Raw genomic sequence first — 17,499 nt, forward strand, 5'->3', positions numbered from 1 at the left:
TGTTTATTATGCATGTGTTGTACAATCTGTAGGAAGAAATGCTCATGTAAAAACAAAGAAAGGAGTTTGAAATGATACAAGAGGCCCACGGGCCTTGTAGGTAACCTGAGTTTCATGTAACAACTTTCCAACAATTCAATTTGGTTTGTGTTTCAAACCAGAGGCCATGAAATTCACAATTTTGCAAAGAGGCACTACTGCTTATCATAATTATACACTTAGCAATGCTTACTAGATAGTCACTTAACACCCATAAGTAGATCAGAGTAACTAAGAGAACCAGAAGTCTCTGTCGAGACTGTAGCTCTACTGGTTTGTACTTATAACAAAGGATGAGAAAAGAATCCATTGTCATCAGACCAAAACTGTAGAAGGAATAGCGTTTTAAAGGAATTTCACAGACAATTCTATTTTTAGTAACAATGGCAACACTGTTCATCAAAATCAAAACCGATGCACTATTTTACGTATCTTATTGTAGTCTACTTGTGTGCCAAGTTATACTGAAATCAGACCAAAATTGTAGGAGGAGTAGCGTTTTAAAGGAATTTCACAGAAAATTCTATTTTAAGTAACCAAGGCAACACTGTTCATCGAAATCAAAAACCGATGCTCTATTTTATGTATCTTGGTGCAATCTACTTGTGTGCCAAATAATATTGAAATCAGACCAAAACTGTAGATGGAGTAGCATATTAAAGGAATTTCACAGAAAATTCTATTTTTAGTAACCATGGTAACACCATTCATCGAAATAAAAAACTAATGCACTATTTTATGTATCTTAAAGTTGTCTACTTGTGTGCCAAATTATATTAAAATCGGACCAAAACTGTAGAAGGAGTAGCGTTTTAAAGGAATTTCACAGAAAATTCTATTTTTAGTAACCATGGCAACACCTTTCATCAAAATCAAAAACCGATGCACTATTTTTTGTATCTTAGTGTAGTCTATTTGTTTGCCGAGTCATATTGAAATCAGACCAAATCTGTAGGAGGAGTAGTTTTTTAAAGGAATTTCATAGAAAATTCTATTTTTAGTAACAATGGCAACACCGTTCATTGAAATCAAAAACCGATGCACTATTTCATGTATCTTAGTGAAGTCTACTTGTGTGTCAAGTTATATTAAAATCGGACCAAAACTGTAGGAGGAGTAGCGTTTTGAAAAATTGTTTACAGACAGACGGACAGACAGACAGACAGACGGACGGACGACGGACACCTTACTATCGCATAAGCTCTTCTGGTCTCTGACCAGTAGAGTTAAAAATGCACTTTCATTCTAAATCATGCAATTGTGCACCCCATCCCACAGAAACCATAGACCCTGGGGCCACATATTTCAAAATTTTATCATCATAAATGTTATTTCATCAAATATGGTTGATTAATACTAATGAGTAAATTTCAAAGCATTCATTTATTTTGTAACTATGTACCACCCCCCCCCCCCCCCCCCCCCGATACCCCTGATCCAGGGGGGCATGAAATTAACCATTTTGCTAGATGCACCTTTCCTCATCATAAATATATATATATACTTAGATCATTGGCATAATACCCAGGAGCAAAGGAAAAGATTTTCAAAGAATTTATGTAATGTAGAGCCTCCCTCTCCTTACACCAAATAGCTAAACCCCTGACATAAGGGCCATGAAATTAACATATTTGGAAGAGGCACTCTTGCTCATTATAACTATGTACTTAGTTTAAGTTTATTTAATACTCAGGATCAGAGGAGAATTTTTTTTTTTAAATAATGCATTTTCATTGAATAATCTATATAGCCCCGCCCTAGCACTAGAACCCCTGACCCTGGGGCCAACAAATTCACAAATTTGGAAGAGGCACTCTTGCTCATCATAACTATGTACTTAGTTAGTTTATTTAATATCCAGGAGCAGAGAAGAAGATTTTCTGAGATTTAATGCATTTTCACTATATAATCAATAGAGCCCCTCCCTAACACCAGGACCCCTGACCCTGGGGCCATGAAATTCACAAATTTGAAAGAGGCACTCTTGTTCATCATAACTATTTACTTAGTTAGTTTATTTAATACCCCAGAGCAGAGAAGAAGATTTTCAGAGATTCAATGCATTTTCACTATATAATCAAAAGAGCCCCGCCCTAACACCAGAACCCCTGACCCTGGGGCCATGAAATTCACAAATTTGAAAGAGGCACTCTTGCTCATAATAACTATGTACTTAGTTAGTTTATTTAATATCCAGGAGCAGAGAAGAAGATTTTCAGAGATTTAATGCATTTTCACTATATAATCAATAGAGCCCCGCCCTAACACCAGGACCCCTGACCCTGGGGCCATGAAATTCACAAATTTGAAAGAGGCACTCTTGTTCATCATAACTATTTACTTAGTTAGTCTATTTAATACCCCAGAGCAGAGAAGAAGATTTTCAGAGATTCAATGCATTTTCACTATATAATCAATAGAGCCCCGCCCTAACACCAGGACCCCTGACCCTGGGGCCATGAAATTCACAAATTTGAAAGAGGCACTCTTGTTCCTCATAACTATGTACTTAGTTAGTTTATTTAATACCCCGGAGCAGAGAAGAAGATTTTCAGAGATTCAATGCATTTTCACTTTATAATTAATAGAGCCCCGCCCTAACACCAGAACCCCTGACCCTGGGGCCAAGAAATTCACAATTTTGGAAGAGGCATTCTTTCTCATCATAACTTGTTACTTAGTTAGTTTATTTAATACCCAGGAGCAGAGAAGAAAATATTTAAGGAAATAATGCATTTTCACTATATAACCTATTAAGCCTCACCCTAGCACTAGAACTCCTGACCCTGGGGCCATGAATTTCACAATTTTGGTAGAGGACTCAATGCTTATTACATTCATGTCAATAGTTAGCCTGCTTGATGTCCAGGAGTAAAGAAGAAGATTTTTAAAGATTGCACTTTTTTTAGTGGTTTTGGCCCCACCCCTCAGGCCCCAGGGGGGCGGGGACCATGAAATTCACAATTTTTGTTTCCCTTTACCCATAGATGCTGTATACCAAATTTGGTTGAAATTGGTTTAGCGGTTTCAGAGAAGAAGCTGAAAATGTTCAAATGTTAACACACGACACACGACGGACGACGACGGACGAAAACGGATAGCAATAGGTCACCTGAGTGACTCAGGTGACCTAATAAAGAGACCAAACAGTGCAGAATCGAGTTTTTTGTGCAACTTTTTAACACGCATTCACACTCTCACACTAATACATGTAGACTTTTTAGTCATTGAATTCGGAAGAAAAATGAAAAGGGGGGCTAATTGGAAGTGTGGAGGCTAAACAAAGGAAAAAAAGGTAAGCCCCAGTTTTCAATGCTTATATTATGGTTATCTTTGGGAAAAAAAATTGGGGGGGGATGCTTAGCCCCCATCCCCGATTCCGAGGCCTATCTTAGCAAATATGACTTCTGTTCGTCTAGCAAAGTTTTCCAAAATTTCCGATTTCGGATTTTTACACCGTCATTACAGATAAACATTTCTCAGATCCGGAATGCGCTTACTAAACCAAATAGGGCACTTGATTTAGGAAAGATATGATGTCATATTCCCCAAGTTCAAAAAAGGAGAATATTCTGTTCGAGAAGTCAAAGTCAACTGCACATATGGTACGTACACAAGCGTTTTTGCTTCAATTTATCATTAAGATGTGTAAAGAATGATGTTTGCAACTGTATTGCACAAAATTATTTATTTGCAGGTTACATTGACAAATTAATGAAAGTGGTCATAACTTCAGCAGAGGATCAGACCATGAACTTCAGTGGTATCACGCTGAACAATGTTCCTCCTCCACTTTGCAGTGCTTATGAAAGACCCAATAAAGAGACTGCTATTCAAGAAAAACTTCCAAGATTTTCTAGTCATGATGCTTTAATAGACCAAGATAATGCATGTTTAGAGAAAAAATCCATTGACGAGGCTTGACTGTACATGTATTCAATTCATTTAACTTGTACTTATCAGTGAATGTTTATTGTTGTTTAAATCCAGTGTAATTTTCAGAATTAGCTGGAAAATTGTTTCGGATACAATTCACAGCACATGATGGTAAAACAACTCGGATCTTTTTTTCCAAGATACCCCCATGCCCACCTTGCTAATTGTCTATAGGCTGTATATCTGTATTTTCTGAAAAAAAGAGAGAAGTATTGGAAAGTCACATCTACATTTGAACTCTGTAATTTCGAATACATGTACCAATATCTTGAATGCAAGATACCTGGGGGATATGTTAAAGTGAGTTGACTGTATATGTTTTATTAGGTCACGTGAGTAAACTTGAAATTTGTGCAATGTGTGGACCTAGGGTCAGGGGTTTATGTCACAGTGTTAGGAGCACTACTGGTTAGTTGGAATGCATTTTTGTTTCCCTACCCTGCATATGGGTATTCAGTAACCAACCTACATGTAAGCAACTGCTAAGTGTATTGTTATGATGATTAATGGTGCCTCTTTCAAAATTGTGAATGTCATATAGCATCTGGCTTAAAACTAGCTGCAATAATGTAGCCCTCTCCGATTTTTTTTTTTTTTTTTTTTTTTTGGGAGAGGGCTACAACTCCTTAGGATCTCCGTAATGGTGCAATGCGGCAGTGAATCGCTCCCGCACGGATTTCGGCTCAAATTGTCTGTAAACGGCTATTTTATTTATATGCCTTACCTGAACTTCCAAAATGTAGTTATCCCAGACATTAGGGCTGGGCAATAATATCGATATTTCAATATATTGCAATACAATGGCAAAAAATATCGTATCGCAATACGATTTTGTAATATCGATATATTGGCAATATGCTTAGATTAAGGAATTTTGTCATTAGATATACATGTAAATATGGACTCATGAAAGTTTGTTATTAAGCCAAATAGTTAGTCAGAAGTTGTTTTGTGGGAACATTTCAGAGCAAAACTTAAATTAAAATCAACAAGATTTTTTTTCCGTGTTGGTTACTCATCATAGTTATGTACATTCCGCATGTAAATTAAAGTAAATTTAGTAAGAAAATGCCATTTTTATTACATTGAAAACATTGCAATACATATCGCAATACAGTTAAAAGTATCGCAATATATCGCAATACGAAATCTCAGGCCAATACCCAGCCCTACCAGACATAAATCGATGAAAAAATATACAGCACAATCCATATATCAGTATTTTTCGTGTATGTCAACATCACAACTTAAATTTATCCGCCATGTTTACTGACCTTGACAGATTTTATTTTGAGACAGCCAATGAGATTAAGGATCTATAGGGAGCGGATTTCTTTGGAATAACCTTATTTTAAGCCTAAATATCGCTGTTTACGAAAAATGACACTTGGAATTATTTTATTCATCGATGTTTAGTGTTACTATTCATCAAAATTATTTATAAACATCGACATTTGCTTTATTGAATTATTCGAAATTTCAAGCGCAAGTCTCACTACGTCACATGTGAACTGTCATGGCTGCCGAATAAGCGACAAGAAATCACACAGATTTATTTTACATGGTTTTCGCGTTTAACGAGCTACAGTACCGACCAGACCCAACCTGATACAAAGCAGTCCCAGAGCAGTCCCGGGGACTGCTTTCTGGGACTGCTAAAGCAGTCCCATAGCGGTCCCAGAGCAGTCCCACAGCAGTCCCAGAGCGGTCCAAGCAGTCCCAGAGAGCAGTCACAGCAGTCCCAGAAAGCAGTCAAGCAGTCCCAGTGGGAGGGGCTTATTAATTTAATGGGTGGCGCTAACTCAGAAATGAGATTTCCAATAAACAATGGAACTATAAAAGGCAGTAGAAATTGATTCTGGGTAGTATGCCAGGAATCCTTACATGTACGCGAAGGTCATTTATGAACAGAACATGTACGCGCTTAAAAATTGAAATAATTATAATATTTATTGGAGGAAGAAGGCTTTCACACTTACATGTACATATATGAATTACACTGAACATGAATATTTAATCACAATTCTTGGGTATATAAATAATTCCTCTGTGATTGATACTGGTTCCCATATTTATTTTTTATACAGAAAATTAAACGTGAATTAATTATTTTCCACCAGAAGAAGCTTTGATAGATCTAATCATTATATTGCCAATTTAGACTATCGGGATACTCTATAGTTAAAGTTTTCTTAAGTATTGGGGCTTTTAAAAAATTCTTTGTTAATTTTGCCAAGTATTATTTTTCAGTGATGATTATTTTTACTGACATGACAATTTAATTATCGTTAATGCCTAGTTCTATAAAACTCAGTTTTAAGTGTTTTATTTGTAAATGTTAGAGTGTACATCTGTAAATCACCAGAATGAAAACTTCAGATTATGTTCAAAATTAATTAATCCCGAAAGAAATTTATACACATTTCATTTATCAAATTTTTTTTGGCATTAAATACATTGAAATCAGGGTCATTGTTTACCAGCGTGTTCAATGATGTGTAACACCGATACAAATATCCAAATAACATATATCGATTTTTCTGCCCAAAGGCGATTGAAACAATGGGTGTTAATACCATCTTATAAACATTAATAGGCCAGGTAAACACTTGCAAAACAGAAAAGAAATAAATCACAATTCCCGGTATTTTCATTTTTAAAAAAAATAAATATACTCTTTTAATAACTTGTTTATTAATTAAAAGCTACCGGTAATTAATTAATTTCCCAATGATTATTCACTTAGTTTATGTTACGGGAGAATGGTAGCATAATTTTATTTCATGGTCATTTAATAAATTGTTGGGTTTTATTTGAGGGTTACATGGAATACTCTTTTTTTTAGCACAGTCCTTATAAAACGTGTAGCATTTTTATATTTAATTGTAATGATTATTTTTAAATAGTACCAATGCAAATTTTGGGACAAATTAAAATTTAACATTAAATAATTAAAAAAGGCCCATATGTAGCTATTTTTTTTCTCATAAATTGTAGTTTATTTTTAGGGATAACAATTTTCTCATGAATTCCTTATTTATTATCAACTTTATTATTTTTTTTATTTATTCTAAATACACATTAATTTGTGTCAGTATACAGTCCCTGAAAATATAAATTAACTATAATAATCTCTACTTATTAAAAGAATGTAAGAAATCCTTGCTTATTAAACAGTTTAAACTCCTCTCTGCTGCAAGTAAACAAAACAATAGGGAGCCTGCAATTTCAGAATACACAAGGGGGCGGAGCTATCATGTCACTCAGAACCTTTTTCACACATGAGTGAACAAAGCAGTCCCAGGGGCAGCTGGGACTGCTTTTCATAGCAGTCCCATAGCGGTCCCAGAGCAGTCCCAGAGCGGTCCCAATGCAGTCCCGGGGACTGCTTTCTGGGACTGCTTTGGTGTCAGGTTGGGTCTGGTCGGTACTGTATGATGTCAACAGTGAATAAAAATTTCGTCTTATTATAAGTAAGTTGAATGTAAAAATAATTTATTCGGCCTGCAGTCGCTCGTATTTAAAAAATATTTTTGCACCATTACGGAGATGCGATGGAATTGTAGCCCTCTCCAGAAAATATCAGATAAAAAAAATTGGAGAGGGCTACATTATTGCAGCTAGCTTAAAACATGAATCAAATTCAATAACTGGAAAATTGTTGCATAATGCTCAGGTGACCTATAAGGCCCGTGGGCCTCTTGTTGTTTCATATGCTCTGAGCCTCATGAAGCCAATATTTTGAAATAATCCTCTAGAGAACCATGTAGTTTTATTTTTGCACATGTAAATGAAGGATATGGAAATAACGAACAGTATTCATTCTCAACGTCCATTAAACAATATACAAAATAAGAGCAGAGCAAACACGGACCTCCGAAACATCATAGGTGGGATCAGGTGCCATGGAGGAGTGAGCATCCCCTGCCGACCGGTCACACCCGCCGTGTGCTCGTTGTCATAATCAGGAAATAACGGAAAAAATCCGTCGTCAATTCAGTGTATAAATAATGGACTAACAATTGGTATGAAAAACGTCAGTCAGCATTTCATTCAATGATAAATTGTATTTGCTGACAAGATCATTGTATCGACCATAAAATTTACGAAATGATGACTTTAAACGAGACTGTTGATATTCTTGTTTCATCAACTTGCTTGTCAATAATTTACCTCGTTTAAGAAATTGTTCATACGTAGAGCATGCTCTTGCGTATCGAATCAACTGAGATATATATACTCCGTATGCAGGTGATGAAGGCATGTTGCTGCATAAGTAAGGGAAGTTGACGATAGAAAAGTTTAAGTCATCACGTTTATCATATAGCTTGGTTGTTAGATTACCATTAGTGTCTTTTTCAAGTAAAATATCCAAGTAAGAAGCAGAAGTGTTGGACTCTGTAGTATCTTTTATCTCAAGCTCACCAGGATATATCGTGTCGACGTAGGAATGGAAATTATCATTATTAATTGACAATACGTCGTCGATATATCTAAATGTCGAGTTGAAGGCCACAGAAAGTGTTTTCTTCTTTTCACGCATAAGATTTTGCATAAATTCTGCTTCATATGAATATAAAAATAAGTCTGCTAATAACGGAGCGCAATTTGTACCCATGGGAATGCCAATAGATTGTTGGAATACCTGGTCTCCAAAAACCACATAGATATTGTCAATCAGAAACTCAAGCATCTTCTTGATGTCAACTTCAGAGTACTTATGTGTGCAATCAGAATCAGAAATATGATACTGCAATTTTTGAAGAATTGAGATGTGTTCAGAGTGTTCTTTAGTTTATGACCCAGAAAATACAATGTACAATATATGTTGATCGAGTTTTGAAACTATACATGTAATTGAAAATTCATGAAAGATATTTTTTTATTTGATTGTCAAACAAATAGACTTGTTTGCAAGACTCCTAGATAATAAAAATTTATCCTTATCAGATTTGTAAGGTTTGAGAATTTGATTTATAAGAGAATGCAAACTTGTAGAAGACATTTAACTCGAATCAAATTGACATGATTTATGGTAAACTCCATAAACTGATTATAAATATATGGTATTGTATTTATGAATTAAACATAAAGATTGGACTGATAATTCTAAAAGATTCATGTAATTTGTAGTAAGGTGCATGAAAGAAATATTGAATATAATTACTCTGAAGAATCTTCAATATTTCCCCATACTGCTGTTTATATTGGTAATACGCTATTTGGAGGACATATTTGTTTAAACAGGCTGGTGCAAATCCAGGGTGGCTAGTTATACAGGTAATGCCTTGGTCTTCTTAAAAAAATGGACTTAATATTTTCCACCTCATGGCAGCACACAGATTCCTAGGCAGTGGGCATTACAGAACAATTTCCACACTTGCACCTACAAAACATTTACAAATGCCGTTTTGTAATTCATTAAAATTGCTGTCAGACTAATTTTTAAAAGGCATGCATCCGAGTTCACTGGAGGGGGGGGGGGTGTCAAATCATTGCAATGCATTAAAAAAATTAATGACAATGAAAATTATGAATGAAAGTGTAGGAAAAAGAGTGGGTTACCACAACAACCGAAAACCAGAAGTCTCTGTCGAGACTGAAGCTCTACTGGTTTGTACTTATAGCAAAGGAAGAGGAAAGTACTTAAGCAGTTGGAAATTGAAACTTTACACTAGCAAAAGAGAGAATAATGATCCTTGAATAAGTCTCTTTAATATTAAGTTCTTAGTGTGAGACTGAAGCTCTACTGGTTTGTACTTATAGCAAAGGAAGAGGAAAGTACTTAAGCAGTTGGAAATTGAAACTTTACACTAGCAAAAGAGAGAATAATGATCCTTGAATAAGTCTCTTTAATATTATGTTCTTAGTGTAGTCTACTTGCATGCCACATTATATTATAATCAGACTAAAACTGTATTTGAAGTAGCATTTTGAGAGTAACAGAAATTGCTATTTTTATTAACCAAGGTAATAATGTTCATTGAAGTCAAAAACCAATACACAGAATTATGTGTCTTAGTGTAGTTTACTTGTTTGCCAAGTTATATTGAAATCAGACCAAAACTGTAGGAGGAGTAACATTTTGAAAGAATTTTAGACATTTCTATTTTTAGTAACAACGCCAACACCGTTCGTCGAAATGAAAAACCAATACACAGAATTATGTATCTTAGTGTAGTCTACTTGTGTGCCAAGTTATATTGAAATCAGACCAAATTTGTAGGAGGAGTAGCAGTTTGAAAGAATTTTAGACATTTCTATTTTTAGTAACAACGCCAACACCGTTCGTCGAAATGAAAAACCAATACACAGAATTATGTATCTTAGTGTAGTCTACTTGTGTGCCAAGTTATATTGAAATCAGACCAAATTTGTAGGAGGAGTAGCAGTTTGAAAGAATTTCACAGAAATTTCTATTTTTAGTAACAACGCCAACACCATTCGGCGAAATCAAAAACCGATACACAGAATTATGTATCTTAGTGTAGTCTACTTGTGTGCCAAGTTATATTGAAATCAGACCAAATTTGTAGGAGGAGTAGCAGTTTGAAAGAATTTCACAGAAATTTCTATTTTTAGTAACAACGCCAACACCGTTCGTCGAAATCAAAAACCGATACACAGAATTATGTATCTTAGTGTAGTCTACTTGTGTGCCAAGTTATATTGAAATCAGACCAAAACTTTAGGAGGAGTAGCATTTTGAAAGAATTTCACAGAAATTTCTATTTTTAGTAACAACGCCAACACCGTTCGGCGAAATCAAAAACCAATACACAGAATTATGTATATTAAGCCCGTGTCACACTGTCACGATTTTTGGCTACGACAGAGTACGAGTTAAAAAATCGCGGTAATTCGGCGTTCATCGTAGAGATAGTCGTAGTATATCTTCTTAACTCGTGTTTCATCGCAGCCAATCGCCAAACGCGGCGATTGTTTTGAGCATGTTCAAAACAATCGTGGTCACAGTACGATTTTTAATTATCCGTAAGCGATCGTACAGCAATCGAAGTACACTCGTACACATAATCGTTGTAAATCTTTGACATTCGTAGGACACTCGCAAAAATTCGTAGAACTTCCGATTCTGCAACTTTCCTACGATTTATCGCGAGTGTCCCACGAGTTTTTCCGAGTGTTTCTCGACTCAAAAGGAATGCCGTACGATTTCATGCGAATATGATACGAAAACAGGCAATTGACGACGAGTGCAATACAAGTACCGTGCGAGTGACTGCGAAATAGTACGATTGTACGCGTTTTGGAGATTTGGAAATATCATTCGCATCAAATCATGAAAACAGCAACAATAGATGAAAAAGTTTCTGGTTCTTTGCGCATTGGAGCTATGAGGCATTGCCATCAGGCCTGGGGACCATAAAAGTTAGATGAGCTCACTTTTTCATTTCAGTCTCACTTTTTCACTTTATATTCCTGTGGTAAAAGTGAGACTGAGATCAAAAGTGAACTCGATCGTCTAAGTTTTATGGCCCCTAGGCCTTTTTGCGAGTATTCCAAATGCATTTTCTACAACACGCATTTCTCTGCTGAGTCTTTAGTTGAATATACGCTCCTCATTGGTCAAAGTCCTTGCGAAAGGTTTCATACGCCATGTCCTGATAGGGAAGGCGTCATCACTCACGATGAAATACGGGATATTTCTGTTATCAATGGTTTAGGGGCAGCTTCTGGAAATCCAATATTTTGATTTTCGATAACATCTTTTAATTCTGAGTTGTTAAACACAGTAGCATCTGATGCAGAACAATTTGCACCTACGTCAACCCAAATGAATTTATAATCAGCATCAATAAGGCCCTTAAGAATGAGGGAGTGGAACCCTTTGTAGTTTTTTAAAATGAACCTTCGTTTTGGGGGGCGTTTTATAGCGCTTCCCATCTAAAGCACCAAGGACATGGTCTAGGTTCCATCTAATTCTGAACTGCTCAACTAACTTTTGCGACTCATCTGTAGTTGTTGAACATGCAATTACTTCATCAGCATATTCCACTATTATACTTTCACAAACTTCACAAACCAGCAAGGAAATGTAGTATGTGGAACTCGAAATCCGTACATCAGACTTGTGTCTGACTCTCCTGTAGTTAAATACCGAAGTGTAATGGCCAGCTTTAATCCAGGTTCCAAAGCTTTTCTGAACCACGTGTCTTGTCTTTTGTAGTCTGTCTACAAGCTCTCTAAACATATCTGGCTCTACTCTGGGGAAGTTTTTGAATGACAATACAATCTCCGTTTCAAGTTCTTTCATCAAGCGATCAAAATACCGGTATCCATAATAAGTTCATCTGGTGATCCATGTTTAGATCCAGTATATTCTTCTTTGCCTCTGTGGACGCCCGTTGTGTAATAAATTTGCAACTGCCTTGTCATTTTCTGCAATATTCTGTTCCAGTTCCCCCAAATATTGCAGCAGTTGAAGCCTCCGAACGGTAGCTACTGCCATGATTATACAACTTCGAAATTTCAAGCAACCCTCTCTCTATATATCTACTCAGACCAAGTATATTCGTAAGAACTCGTCACTGTTCGAGGGAATATCGTGTAGGCATCGTACAGACTTGTAGGTATTCGTAAGAGCATCGTTTAAAGTCGTGTCTTATCGTACAAATTCGTATAAGGATCGTATTGTGTTCGTTATTTTATCGTCTTTGTTCGTACATTACTCGCCAAAACTCGTTCTGTTGTCGTATAAGCCTCGTACATTGTTGAGCGGACATCGTCGTCGTATCGTGACACACTGGAAAAAAATCACCCTCTGTCAAAAAAATGCTAGGCTAGCGTGGCGATTGTCGGCGATTTATGATGTGGAATCGATTTATCGTGTGGAATCGTAGCAAAAATCGTGACAGTGTGACACGGCCTTTAGTGTAGTCTACTTATATGCCAAGTTATATTGAAATCAGATCAAAACTGTAGGAGGAGTAGCATTTTGAAAATTGTTTACAGACGGACGGACGCCGGACGCATTTCTATCGCATAAGCTCTTCTGGTCTCTGACCAGTAGAGCTAAAAATGAGCGCAAAATTAAAATTTGTAGAGACTAACTTTACATGTATTCATGCCCTCAGCTGATTTTAGTGTGAAAGTTTTTGGGTGGGGGATAAATGGGTGTCGAATTATGTTTTTATTTAATATGTTTTTTAAAATAATGATTAAAATGCTTCTTGTGATATTTTCTATCGTTTTACTCGCATACCAATCAATAGAATGCAAACGGTTAGCTTCCTCGGGCCCCGCATCGTTTGTGGTCGATTCTTCGTCTGAGGGTTCACTAGCGAAGGGCTCAAAACGAAAGGGTTCTACTCCCACATTTTCTGTATTACTGCACAGCAATGAATCCTCATCAAAACTGGACGATCCACAAGAAAGTTCTAACGATTCTTCCTCTAAGGAACAATCAGAACTAGCCGAAACAACGCTTTCTGACATTATCCACTGATCACTTGATGGAAGCGATACACACTTGTGACGTCACTGAACTTGATTGCATTTCAACCGGAAGTGACATTATCAAGGATTATCGATCGTTTTCACAGGTGCAAATGCAGACGCTCAACGGTGATTATCTTTGAAACGGCGGTACCGATTTTATTAGTAGGATTTTCGCCAAAATGTTTTATTAAGCAGGCCTAGTGAATTACGTTTATGAGTAAAAGTACCGTGGTTTATCTTTAAATCAGACCAAAAACTGGTGAAGGCGTAGTATTTTGAATGTTTTTCACAGAAATTTCTATTTTTAGTAACCACAGCAACACCGTTCAACGAAATCATAAACCGATGAAAAGTTATTAAAAATGTATGTATGTAGTGTATTCTACGGTGGTATATTTAGGACACGCAATTATTTTTTTTAAATACCAGAAAAAAATTATCTTGTGAAAACGACATAATTATCTTGTGAAAACGAGAAATTATCTTGTGAAAACGACTTATTATCTTGTGAAAACGAGATATTATCTTGTGAAAACGACTTATTATCTTGTGAAAACGAGATATTATCTTGTGAAAACGAGATATTATCTTGTGAAAACGAGATAATATCTTGTGAAAACGAGATTATTATCTTGTGAAAACGAGATATTATCTTGTAAAAACGAGATAATTATCTTGTGAAAACGAGATAATATCTTGTGAAAACGAGATATTATCTTGTGAAAACGAGATAATTATCTTGTGAAAACGAGATATTATCTTGTGAAAACGAGATAATATCTTGTGAAAACGAGATAATATCTTGTGAAAACGACTTATTATCTTGTGAAAACGAGATAATATCTTGTGAAAACATAATATAATAAGTCGTTTTCACAAGATAATAAGTCGTTTTCACAAGATATTATCTCGTTTTCACAAGATAATAAGTCGTTTTCACAAGATAATAAGTCGTTTTAACAAGATAATATCTCGTTTTAACAAGATATTATCTCGTTTTCACAAGATAATATCTCGTTTTCACAAGATATTATCTCGTTTTCACAAGATAATATCTCGTTTTCACAAGATAATATCTCGTTTTCACAAGATAATTTCTCATTTTCACAAGATAATTTCTCATTTTCACAAGATAATATCTCGTTTTCACAAGATAATAAGTCGTTTTCACAAGATAATATCTCGTTTTCACAAGATAATTTCTCGTTTTCACAAGATAATATCTCGTTTTCACAAGATAATTATGTCGTTTTCACAAGAGAATTTTTTTCTGGTATTTAAAAATAAAATAATTGCGTGTCCTAAATATACCACCGTAGTATTCTATTTGTGTTCCAAGTTAATATATTGAAATCAGACCAAAACTGTAGAAGTAGCATTTTGAATTCTTTTCACGGAAATTTCTATTTAATATTCAAAATATCGAAATCAAAAACCGATATACAGAATTATGTATTTTGTGTAGTCTACTTGTGTGCCAAGTTGTAATGAAATTAGAAAAAAGCTTTAGGAGGAGTAGCATTTTGAAAAAAAAATTTTTCACAAGAGGGCTAAAAATTACATGCTCATTGCAGTGGTTTTCACGAAGTAAGATAATCCTTACGTCGCATTTTCACAAGATATCCCACTGTGGGACGTTTTCACGAAGCCCCGTGTCGCTGTAGGTGCTAAAAAGATCGTTTTCAACGAGTGCCGAGCATAGGACAAAATCGGCAAGTGGTGGCGTCTCCATATGAGTGAAAAATTCTCGAGGGGGACGTTAAACAACATACAATCAATCAATCTTCAGGTGATGATACAACCTTTCTATGCTGTAGTGCCTTAACCGTGGGTGATTATTTTGAAGACAAGCATGCCTTTACTGTAACAATACATTTACAGGTGTCCTGGGAAATGCTTCCTTTAACTTTCTTTCTGCAGGGATTTACTCATTATATCCCCTTCTTGAAAAGCGGAAGGGTAAATAGTAATCGTTAATTCCGTCCGTCTGCCCGTCCGTCCGTCTGTTACGCTATGGGGCACCCATCTCTTATCCGCAACTCCTCTCATACCATTGAATGAAATTTGATGAAACTTTCACAGAATCTTTATTACATATTGCCATTGTGCACCTCCTATTTTACATTTTGATCCGACACATTTTTTAGGGTTTTCCGGCCACAGCAAAACATGGACTTTTCCATTTAAACTACTAGTATATGGAGGCGGGGGGTATCATTTAGTGAGCTTATCGCTCACAGTACCTCTAGTTTTATTTTGAAATATTTGTTGTTCCTCTTATGTGAGCGGAAGATTGTTTTGCGTATTTTTTTTCTTTGCTCGCCATCATCCTTTCTCCGTGATTTTTCCTGAGTCTTTCTTCCTTCTGTAATTTCTCTTGAATATGTTCACTCTTAAGGGCTGTTACTTGTTGTCTTTTTTCACTTTCTTCCTTTTTTTTCCCGAGCAAGCCTCTCTCTTTGCTGCCTCTTCTTTACAGCCGCTGTAGATGGAGACAACTCTTTTGCTGTCTCAATAATTTAATCGTTAAATATTACGACATACCTGTATCAATTACATGATAGAAATTATATATTTATAGGTAAAGATTAATATTTTAAGGAACGATAAAAATAAATCTCAAACAATATATTTATACATTTGCTATCTAATGCGGAATGAAATTAGAATTTATTATCGAATGTTTCATAGACAATATAATACCCGGGGATGGGGATGTCCTCTTTCTAGGTACGAGTACATATAATACAATATCATTCAAGATTATCTCCCGAAAGGGGGGTGGGGGGTTGTTACGGAATAATTTTCGTTCAATTTTGTTTAGTATCTTTCAGTTCACGAAAATGTAATTTACTAATTTAGAAAAAAAAGAATATTTTTATTGTTTGGTTTAATTCTTTAAAAATCAAGAGAGCTACTATGTCATCTTTTATTTCAATGTATAATAATCATTCTAGCTATCGAATCCCCCTCACTTAACTTTTTAAAGCCAATTCTGCATCTCTGTACATCGTAGAGAATTGAACATGACAGAGTGTTGCAGCTAGCAGTTCAACATTGAAAGGACCTTTCCCTCTTCTTAAAAACACAGGTGATGAATTAGTAAAGGCTTTAGTTTTGTCGACAGGAGAAATTGTGCTGCGTTTTATCTTGATTTTTTAATATATTCGATCAGTGCATACTATTAATGCAAGATATATTACTGTAGTCAGCGGCGGCTAACACAAATTGGTCCGACCAAAATAGTTCCATCATGATAAGTAGATACAACATTATTGTTCATGATAAGAGTAAAGTTGTGTATGTCATACGTTAAAGAAATCAAAAATAACGTCAAAATATTATTAGAAAGTCACTTTCCCCTCGAAATGCAAATAAAAAATATCAATATTCCTACGCTCGCTCCCTCCTCAGCCTTTTTAGCTCTACTGGTCAGAGACCAGAAGAGCTTATGCGATAGTAATGCGTCCGGCGTCCGTCCGTCTGTCTGTCTGTCCGTCTGTCTGTAAACAATTTTTCAAAACGCTACTCCTCCTACAATTTTAGTCTGATTTCAATATTACTTGGCACACAAGTAGACTACACTAAGATACATAGAATAGTGCATCGGTTTTTAATTTCGATGAAAGGTGTTGCCATGGTTACTAAAAATAGAATTTTCTGTGAAATTCCTTTAAAATTCTACTCCTTCTACAGTTTTGGTCCGATTTCAATATAACGTGGCACACAAGTAGACTACACTAAGATACATAGAATAATGCATCGGTTTTTGATTTCGATGAACGCTGTTGCCATGGTTACTAAAAATAGAATTTTCTGTGAAATTCCTTAAAAACGCTACTCCTTCTACAGTTTTGGTCTGATTTCAATATAACTTGGCACACAAGTAGACTACACTAAGATACATAGAACAGTGCATCGGTTTTTGATTTCGATGAACAGTGTTGCCATGGTTACTAAAAATAGAATTTTCTTTGAAATTCCTTAAAAACGCTACTCCTTCTACAGTTTTGGACTGATTTCAATATAACTTGGCACACAAGTAGACTACACTAAGATACATCG

At 35.7% G+C, this 17,499-nt stretch overlaps 2 long non-coding RNA genes across 2 annotated transcripts; one reads left to right on the forward strand and one right to left on the reverse strand.

Annotated features, from left to right (window-relative positions):
• Positions 1-3,566: 3,566 nt before the first annotated feature.
• Positions 3,567-4,096, forward strand: LOC134277056 (uncharacterized). Its single transcript, XR_009994180.1, has 2 exons — positions 3,567-3,644; positions 3,737-4,096. It is a non-coding gene; the product is annotated as an uncharacterized LOC134277056 (long non-coding RNA).
• LOC134277055 (uncharacterized) lies at positions 4,084-13,313 on the reverse strand. The gene is made up of 3 exons (XR_009994179.1): positions 13,199-13,313; positions 9,143-9,361; positions 4,084-4,167 (listed from the first exon to the last, which is right to left on the reverse strand). It is a non-coding gene; the product is annotated as an uncharacterized LOC134277055 (long non-coding RNA).
• Positions 13,314-17,499: the final 4,186 nt, after the last annotated feature.

This window comes from Saccostrea cucullata, unplaced genomic scaffold, assembly GCF_032062105.1.
Source record: "Saccostrea cucullata isolate Sc308-1 unplaced genomic scaffold, CSIRO_AGI_Scuc_v1 ctg1380, whole genome shotgun sequence".
NCBI classification, from domain to species: domain Eukaryota; kingdom Metazoa; phylum Mollusca; class Bivalvia; order Ostreida; family Ostreidae; genus Saccostrea; species Saccostrea cuccullata.